Genomic DNA, 10,482 nt, shown 5'->3' on the forward strand with positions numbered 1-10,482 from the left:
TAGGACATAGAGAATCAGATCAGGGTAGGAGACCATCACTGCTTTAGATGTGTTGGCTGGAGAAAGCCTCCATAATAAAAAGAGCCTTGAGCCAAGACCTGTAGGAGGTGAGAGAGGAACCACATGCCAGGCAGATGGAACCATGACCTACAAGCCCTGAGGTGGGATGTGCTTGGGGAGAAGCAAGAAATGAGAATGGGACAAAATATTTTAGGGCGTTACAGTCCATAGAAAGGATGTCAGATCTTACTTTCTGTGTATGGGGGACCACCATGTGGTTTTAGACAAACCAGGACATGATCTGACTTACATATTTCAAAAAGATTACCCTGGCTGCTTGTGTGAGACAAGGGGGTGGGTGGGAGATAAGGTGAGAAGCTGGGCGGACAGCAGATGCCATGACTCCCAAAGCAGAGGGTATTTTACTTCAGGATGTAATGCAGGAGCTAAGGAGAAGTGGTCAGAATCCAGGAGAATGTTAAGCCATCCCTTGTCCTGTGGAAACAGGAATGGAAGAACATATAACCCCTCTTTACTACCCTACAGAAAAGCAGTGCTGGGCAGCTCAGGTGGCTCAGCGGTTTAGCGTCAACGTCAACTTCAGCCCAGAGCGTGTTCCTGGAGACCCGGGATCGAGTCTCACATCAGGCTCCCCGCATGGAGCCTGCTTCTCCCTCTGCCTGTGTCTCTGCCTCTCTCTCTCTCTCTCTCTCTGTGTCTCTCATGAATAAATAAATAAAATCTTAAAAAAAAAAAAAAAGAAAAGCAGTGCTCTCAGAGGAGAGTAAGAGTTTAGTTGACACCACGAGATAGAGCACCCATGATGAGGACGTATGTGGAAGAGCCTGAGGACGTATGTGGAAAAGCTAGAGGGGAGTCTGGTAACCATAAAACTGATTTTCCAAAGAGCAGGAAGTTTTGGAAGGGAGGGAAGTAGTTTCAGAAGGAGGTAGAGAAACACAGAAGAACAGCAGGTAGATGAAAAACATTTGCTGGAGAATAGCTGGCTGGAGGAGCTTCCATATTTCAGTACAGACAATATATAGCCGGGGTGGAACAGGTCACGGATATAAGTGGGAGTCAAGCTCTGTGTGACCACATCACCTTTTCATGTGGCTCCAAGGAGGGAAGTTGGCAAAGGCATCCTCTTGGTGAATGCTAATTAAAAGCTACTTATTTATAATTTTTCCTACTATATGTAAATCCTTCAATGTGACACTCCGACTCCTAGAAATTGATTATCTCAAATAGTTAAGGATATGTGCAAATATTTAACTGAAATGTAAATAATATATCATTATTAATTATCAATTTTTTAGAGTTGAGGTATCTAGTAGTATATATACATGTAGATATTGTATGTCTTTCCAATAGAACATTATATATACAATTTACAAGTACATTGCACAGAGATATTTAATGATATGGGAACTATTCATGATACATTGTTAAGTGAGCAAGCAAGTTAAAAACAATATTATTATATTACATTATCCCACTTCTGAGGGGTCTCCATTATCTGAAATTTTCTTATCTCAACCCTGTGGTTCAAAAGAAATTAAAAGTTACTGTTGGGGTGCCTGTGTGGCTCAGTTGGCTAAGCATCCCACTCTTGATTTTGGCTCAGGTCATGATCTCAGGGTCATAGAATTGAGTATGCCATGGGACTCCATGCTGGACATGGAGTGTGCTTAAGATTCTCTCTCTACTTTTCCCTCTGCCCCTACCCACCCCTCACTGCTCATGAGCATGTACGCACACTCTCTTTCTAAAAATAACATTGTAATATAAAATTGTTGATTAATAAGCTACCTCAAAAAGTAGTCCTTGCTTAAGTATCCCTCCCTGTTCAACCCCAATATTCATTGCTGTAGTGTCTTGGTTGATAGAAAGTTGATTTTTAGATGTTATTCATATCTAAAAATGATCAGAAAAGAAACCAAATCTGTTTATCAGTTATTGTAAACAATAAAAGAGGGTTCTACTGTTCACCAGTTTCAGTCCCAGAACAAAATTCTCCCTACATTATATCCTTAGTGATGGCGTGGACACATTAACACAGATGCTTCCTGCATCTACTTATCTGTAGGCTTCCCCTTGTTCCAGGATCACAGACATGCAAGGGAGTGGGGATGGGTCTTTAGATGAGAGCAGGACAAGATGGATATAAAGCCAATGGTAACAGACTTCCATTGCAGTGAGGGTTCAGATCTTCTGAGTCTTGCTGGACCTCCTTCTTATCCCTAGGGAAGTCTAATGTGATCATTAAAAGGCAGACTCTGGATCAGACTTCAAATTCTTATGAATGAAATGCACTCAGACTGTTAGTTATTCTATCCAGTCATCTACAAAATGGGGTCAAAAATATTGAGCTATTTTATAGGATGGATGTGAATCTTCAACAAATGGAATACATCCGGTGTTTAGAACAGAGCTAGGTACACAAGAGGCTCTAATTTTATATTAGCTACTATTTCCACCAGACCCCCACCAATACCATCATCATCCTCACCATCACCCCAGCAGCAGCAGCAGCAGCAGCAGCAGCAGCAGCAACAGCAACAGCAACATCCTATCAGTAATGGAATTGATAATGCCAGCTTTCAAAATGGACTTTTCTAAATGATTTAATCATTTGATGGGTTTTTTAAAGATCATGTTTAAACTTATCAGGCATATCATAATCTATGATAATCTAGTAGCATCAGCTATAGCCTAAGACCTTATTATCCAACACTTAGCATTCAACGATCGTCATTACTCACTAGTTAAAATGATAACATTTTTATTTGACCTGCTATATTTGCATTTTCATCTATTTTAGATAAAGCTCCTGAATTTGGGTGTTTAAATTTTCAGAGAATTTGAGACTAGATCCATCAGAATATGGATTCAAAGTACTAAACTAGTCCATATCAAAAACCATATGTTTCATCTCTGAATCTGTACAATCTTCTATGACTGTCATCCAAAATCAAGAGAAATGGATGCTCATGATACATTATTCAGGCAGAAGTTGCCCACCCAATAAGTCTTCAACCTTTTTTTCTTACTAAAAGAGGCTATGACTTTGATGATGAAAGCAATGTGCTCACCTAAAAGTCTACCTTTCCTATCATCCTGTGACTAGAGAGCTCACGCTATGACAAGTTCAGGCCAGTGAGATGTAAATGGAAGTTACTTGGTGGGACTGCCTGGGAAGCACATTAAAAACAAAAACAAAAACAAAAAACCTCAACTCACATATTCCTATTTGCCCTTTCTCCTTTTTCCTGGCCAGAATCTGGGCTTGCATGGCTGGAACAGCAACAGCCATATGGTTATCAGGAAGCAAACTTAAGAAGGAAGCAACCAAACATATAGGGAAACTGAGACCATTAGAGTCACCAGACCAGTCCTAGACTGTGATGAGTTATACTCACATATTTCCTTTTTATAATAATAATCTTTTCCTTATTCTTACAACCAACAAATTAATAAATATATGTTAAACACATACTACCTGCCAAGAAGTGTGATAAACATTGTGAGAGATGCAGTCTTTCAGATTGCTTATAAACTGGCAAGGCATTTACAATCCAGCGTGCAATTTCATTATATTCATATATATCAGCAGGCAAAGCCTAAGTATTGCAGTGAAATTGTAAAGGACCTAGCCAGACTTCCCCTAGGATATCATGGCTATGTATTATCTGTACTTAATATTTGGGAAGAATCAAGCCTAAAATATGCTTCAACAGAACATCATACCTTTTAAAAGTTCTTCCCCCACCCTCCCCCCAGAAATGCTATTTTCAAACAACATGGAAAAATGCACTTTAGATGATTGTCTCCAAACTCTTCGTTTCCTGTGGAATATATTACTATACATAGGAAATGTTATTTTGAACCATAAACGTCTAAGAAAAGCCCAAATTCTCAAAAATAAAGTCATATATCCAAAAGTCAGCAACATGAGGTTGCCTTTTTTCTGCATACTTTGTAGGCTTTTATGAGCCTACCATGATGTCCTTCAATGTTTTAGCTCCCGCAAGGAGACTGAGTCCTTGTGAGCATGATTATCAAGAGAATATTTGTGACTAAAAACAATCCATCTCTGGGGAAAGCTCTGCAAAAGTCACAAGGATGATCTTTAAAGATGAAAGAATTTCCTCAAAATTGTATTTATTTAGTTTGAACATTGCAAAAAAAGTTAAGATATAAAGTTGACCACAAACCACTGAATTACCAGAAATAAACATGGGTTTGGGAAAGGCGTGATAATTTTTTTTTTTTTTTGATCACTCAGTCATACATCAGGACATTCAAAGGCTACAGACTTTTGCATCTTTAATATCCTAGTGATATAAGTGTAACATTCATTCATTCACTCACTCACCCCATTCATTCATTCAACAATATAATTAGATTCCAGGCAGTCTGCCTGGTGCAAATTTTTTTTTTCCTGGTGCAAAATTATAGCAATTAGGCAAGATGTAACTCATGTCCCGATGAAAGGAGAAAAGCAAAATAAAAATTCTAAGTAAGCAAAAAAATAAAAATGTCAGGTAGTTCTATGAAAGTAAAAGGAATAAAGGAATCAACTAATTGGTAGGGGCACATCTTGGTGGAGCGATAAGAGAAAGTCTTTCCAAAGGAGTGTATTTGCATGCAGACCTAAATGATGAGCAGTAGTGAGCTCTGCAAAGATCCATAGAGAAAGCACTCCTTGTAGCAGTAATAGCAGGTGCAAATGCCCAGAGGTTGGGATGAACTTGAATTGTTCAAGGAGCACAGTGAAAAATGGAGAGATTGATGAATAATATTAGAAAGGTACACAGGAATTGAAACATGTAGGGTCTTATCAGCCACAATTAGGACTTGACATGTGATTCTATTCTATTGAAAATGTTAGGGACAGAAAACATGATTTGATTTCTGAAATGTTGCTCTGGCTGCTATTTGGGAAATGAATTGAAATGGGACAAGCGTACCAAGCGGAGAAACTGGATAGAGGACTGTTACTATCATCTAGGAAAGAGACTGCAGTGGTTTGGACTGCAAGGAGCTGTGAGGATTGTATGCTCATGTCTTAGACATTGCGTTCACGTTTCAAGAATGTTACAACTAACAAAAACATTTTTGCAAAGGTGCTATTATTACTCTAATTTTCTGATGAGAAAATTGGAGCTCAGGGAGGTTAAAAAAGTTGCAAATAGCAGACTACACTGAACCAGTCAAATTTCAAAGACTGCTCTTAAATGCTATATTATCATGACTTCAAGGAAGCAATTGCTATAAATTTTCATGGGAGGGATGATGGGAATGAAGGCCATAGTATTAGGATGTGGGAGTATGTGACTCTCATCTAGGGGGACATTTTGCTCCATAGGTCTGTTGAGAACAGGGAAGGGTCTGAGATTTTTACCCTGCTTGGAAGTGAACAGTTTCATCCATGCTGCCAGAAAACATGAGGCTTCTGGGTCAGAGACAAAGGACATTTTATGCAAAGTGAGCAGCCTGAGCTTTGAGTATGGTTTGGCTCCCTCCTTGCCCTCCAAGTCCCACAAGAGAGGATAAAAGGAGGCTTTCTTTTATCTAGAGTCTAAGTGGGTTTGCAAGTGAGGAACGGTGAGTTCAGGGAATGCGCTGCCAATATAGGAAACTGTAAGCAAGCCTGCTGGCTGTCTGGGGGAGATGTTACCATGGGCCTCAACATTGCTGCTATGCTACTAATGGACCCCTAAAAAGTGACCTGAGTAAAGACCAGGCAGTCAGGGCCTTACATTCTTGTCACTGTTTTCAGCAGCAATGTGTGGGCATGCTCACACCCTATCATGACTGCCTCTTCCCCCACCAGGCCTTCAGCTCATCCTGGTGGGAACGGAGCCATTTTGTAACAGTCACTTCCTCTGGACTGACTCAGAAAATTGTCCCCCCCCCAAAAAAATTTTTTTTTAATTAAGAAAAAAAGAAAGTCCCAAATTTAACCCTTATGCTGTTGCAGAAAGAGGTGGGGAGATGCATAAGAAATCAGAGCACTGGTCTAAGAGTTTTGAATGATTTTGGCTGCAAGTAAGGAAATACTGACTTGTCAGGATCTTGGAGGAGGGTTTCATTTTCTCACATAAAATAAAAGTTCTGGTGACGGGATTTGTTGGTGAAGGCTTGGTGGCTCCACAGTATCTGGGCTCCAGGTTAGCATCCCTGCTGTCTTTTTTTTTTTATTATTGGAGTTCAATTTGCGAACATATAGCATAACACCCAGTGCTCATCCCGCCAAGTGCCCCCCTCAGTGTCCATCACCCAGTCACCCCCACCGACTGCCCACCTCCCTTTCCACTACCCCTTGTTCATTTCCCAGAGTTAGGTGTCTCTCATGTTTTGTCACCCTCACTGATATTTTCACTCATTTTCTCTCCTTTCCCTTTATTCCCTTTCACTAATTTTTATATTCCCCCTGCAGTCTTCTGAACTTAGTTACAAGATGGACCTGACTCTTCAGAGCACAGTGTCCTTCATCCAGTTATTCCCAAAGTGAGGGCCAGTGGCATGGAGCAGCTCTTTTCCAGTGCCCTCCTCTTGTCAGGGGTGAAAACTCAAGTCCCCAGGGGGCCCCAGGGGATTCCTGCTTCGATCTCAATGGCCACACTTGGGTCCCATGACCACTTGGGTCCCATGACCAGCCCTGGATTGTGGTCTGCTCCTCTATCTCCTGAGAGGCCTGTGCCAGATATTTGAATACAATCGAGCTTTTGTGAGGAAAGAAGGAGGTGTTGGCCTTTGGGCTGGCACACTTCCACTCCATTTATTTTCTGGCATTTGGACAAGGGCGCTGGGCAAGAAGGACCCTGCAATCGCACAATCACTAAAGCAAGGAGTGGCTTGATAGGTGGTTTCCCCGGGGGGTGACAATGAAGAGGGAGTTTGTCATTCGTGCCAGCCCGGTCTGGGGATGGACACAGAGCCTGCCGATTAATTTGGCAAAGAACTTCCACTTCAGTGAACTTTAAATAAAGAGCGGAAAGGAGGACACATGAGAATTAATTTGTAATCTGACTCCAGCCTTGCATGTTCCTGAGTCACTGAACAGAACGAGGGGAAGGTCTTGTCGGCATATGCTGTCAATGGGCCGAAAGCAGAAGCAAGCAGAGAGAGGCTGTTTGTATGCCTGGGACCTGTCATCAAAATCCCAAACAAGCAAAATGAATGCTACATTTCTCAGTGGGTGACACAGCCCGGGACATAGCCCGGGACACTTGCTCGCAGGTGCTATTTGGGAAATGAATTGAAATGGGACAATTTCCTCCTCTTAATAATATTCACCATATTGACAGTCATTTGCAGGTTTTTATGTTCTTCATATATTCCCACTGAACTCATCCTTTTTTTTTTTTTTTTTTGCCTCCCTGAGACCTCATTCAAGAAACACCTGAGCTAAGCAAAACAGCCAACAAGTAAATGAAATTTTTTTTAATTGTGCATTAATCAGAACACATCTCTGGAAATGTCTCCAGGCTCTTGCACAGAAAGCAGTACACCTATTGAAATGACAATGGCAACATTAGGGAATTTATTGTTAGGGATTGGAATCATAATCATGGAATATTTTTCATTGAGAATTGGGTTTCACTATTAGGACTGTGATATATGGTCTAAAGGTTTTTAAAAATAACTCTGGTTGTTGTGGGGGCGTTTTTTCGGACTTGACAAACACAGCACATTTATCACGCAAGGAGTCATTATTATAACTCATTGGCCGTCCTAAGTGTACCTAGAACTATGAATGGGTTTGTGTGTGGACAGCTGTGTGTGTGTGCACATGCGCGCGTGTGTGTAGGAAAACTTAAACAGATATCATAGATGGATCCTATAGGCAACTGGTTCAAATATTGGCTCAAGTCATAAAGTATTTTCTTTCTTTCTTTTTTAATATTTATTATTTTTTAAATATTTAATTTATTCATGAGAGACACACACACACACACACACACAGAGGCAGAGACACAGGCAGAGGGAGAAGCAGGCTCCATGCAGGGAGCCCAATGTGGGACTCGATCCCTTGTCTCCAGGATCATGCCCTGGGCCGAAGGCAGGCACTAAACCGCAGAGCCACCCAGAGATCCCCCATAACGTATTTCCAATGAGATAATTATCATTATAAATCTGGTGTGGCCTGGTGGCTCAGAGCATGGCTCTTAAAGTCAGACTCTGGGGTTTCAATTCTCACCCTGTCCTTTGACCTTGGTTGGGGAAGTCACTGAATTTCTCTGAACCTCAGTTTGCTAATCTATAGATTGAGTTAATAGCAAATACAAGAGTCATATTAATAGCAATAATTATAAGGCTGATGATGATAGCAGCTAGTAGTAACTAAGTGAGAGGTACTGTTGTAAGCACTTCCGTGTTCACTCATTTACTATTTTTTTAAGATTTTATTTATTAATTTGAGAGAATGAGAGTGAGAGAGCAAAAGAGAGCACAAGCTGGGGGAGAAGCAGATGGAAAGGGAGAAGCAGACTCTCCAGTGAGCAGGGAGCCCGACGTGGGGCTCGAAACTAGGACCCTGAGATCATGACCTGAGCCAGGGCAGATGCTCCACCGGCTGAGCCACACAGGAGCCCCTCATTTACTGTTATTAGTACTAATAATTTTAATGGTTTGTGAGGATAAGATGCAACATGTGCCTAATCCAGTACTTCCTATGCTGTAAATATTTTAAGATGTGTATTAGCCATAATAATATTAATTTAATAAATGAATTAGGCATGTCAGTCAAAACGGAGCAGACCAGTGATGTGTCTGGACCCTGCCAATGAACTCTGGGCTATTTTTTAGAGGCAGCGACAAGGTGCTGTGGGCGAAGGATTTTAAATTATGCCCTGCCCCACCAGAATTCACAAAACAAATGAACAGCCAAGGGCCCCTTATCTAGATTCTTTTAAACCAGAGCCTGAAAGATTTCCACATGTTCGTGTGTCAGTCTGCACATTTCTAGCCAGAACCTCATGAGTTTATTTTATGTATTTATTTTTTTAGAACCTCATGAGTTAAATATTTGCACAACAGACTTTTTCAAGAACGTTCGGGGAGGACAGTTGTACCACCTGCTGCCATTCCAGAGCGGCTCCTCACCCAGTTCGCATTTCCCTTTCCCTGTCTGGCACACGGCAGCACCGAGCAACATCCAAGGACACCAGCATTCACCCCACGGAAGGTTCCGATGGGCTTACTGTCCTCCTGGTTTCAGCAGTTGGTAAGCCCTCCCCTGTTGACTTTTTATTAATGAACTCAGAAAACTGGCTGCTACCATTCATTCATTCACTCAGCCATCCTCCAGAGAGGTCCAGATCGCAAACATTCTGAAATGTTCAAAAGCTTCAGCAGTCTCACATGCATCGGAAGAATCCTTGCCCCCTTACCTTGGGCATGAGCCCCACGTTGCCGGCAAGCCTTTGTCCTTATTTTACACACTATCCCTGTCTCTTTGCTTCAGCCTCATCTGTCCTTTTTTTTTTTTTTTTTAAGATTTTATTTATTTATTCATGAGAGACACACAGAGAGAAGCAGAGACATAGGCAGAGGGAGAAGCAGGCTCCCTCTGGGGAGCCTGATGCGGGAATCGATTCCAGGACTCCAGGATCACGCCCTGAGCCAAAGCAGGTGCCCCGGCCCCATCTGCCTTACTGTGTCTCATCGAAGGAGCCAAATTTATGGAGCTTCAAGGCTTTGCCACTCCCAGTGTGCTCCTATTTACCTTTTCCATGAGGGTCTCAGCCAACACTTCCACCCTACGGAGGTTCTTCGTATCAACCCCCCTTATAGGACACCCCCCCCCCCCCGCCCCGTGCCTGCAACAGCACCAAACACATAACAGGTGCCAGTAGTTAATTAATTTAAATCACATGACTTATGCTTCTACTGCGTGCAAATTATTCTCTTGTAAAGAAAATATGTAGGTGTATAATTAAACCCAGAGAGGACTCATGAGATTAGAGCTGATCTCTTGGAAGAAACACAGTCATGGTGATTGATGGGTAATGTCTGGGATGGTGTGCTCTGTTTAAATGGGCCCGGCAGGGAAAACAGTGTTTGAATTCAAGTTCATTTTTAAAACAGGAGAAAGAGTGAGAGATGTGGCCCAACTCAAGAGTCAAGGCACCCCGCCTAAAATAATTCAAATTCAATTTAAAAAATAAAAACAAATGGGATCCCTGGGTGGCTCAGCGGTTTAGCGCCTGCCTTTGGCCCAGGGCGTGATCCTGGAGTCCTGGGATCGAGTCCCACATGGGGCTCCCTGCATGGAGCCTGCTTCTCCCTCTGCCTGTCTCTCTCTCTTTCTTGAATAAATAAATAAAATCTTAAAAAAATAATAATAAATAAATACATAAATAAATACATAAAAACAAAAGCTGTATGGTTCCTAATCCTTGATGCAGTGCTCTCTCTGCCAAATGCTCTCCTACACACTCTCCGTATTTTCTTACACTTGACATTCATGAT

At 41.8% G+C, this 10,482-nt stretch overlaps 1 long non-coding RNA gene across 1 annotated transcript in view; it reads left to right on the top strand.

Moving 5' to 3' along the window:
• Positions 1 to 9,438, top strand: part of LOC140618658 (uncharacterized) — a 91,023-nt gene extending 81,585 nt beyond the window's left edge. The window contains exon 5 of the long non-coding RNA XR_012018724.1: positions 9,019 to 9,438. This is a non-coding gene — a long non-coding RNA (uncharacterized lncRNA). The remainder of the gene's footprint in view (positions 1 to 9,018) is intronic.
• Positions 9,439 to 10,482: the final 1,044 nt, after the last annotated feature.

Source organism: Canis lupus, chromosome 26 (genome assembly GCF_048164855.1).
Source record: "Canis lupus baileyi chromosome 26, mCanLup2.hap1, whole genome shotgun sequence".
Lineage (NCBI taxonomy): Eukaryota > Metazoa > Chordata > Mammalia > Carnivora > Canidae > Canis > Canis lupus.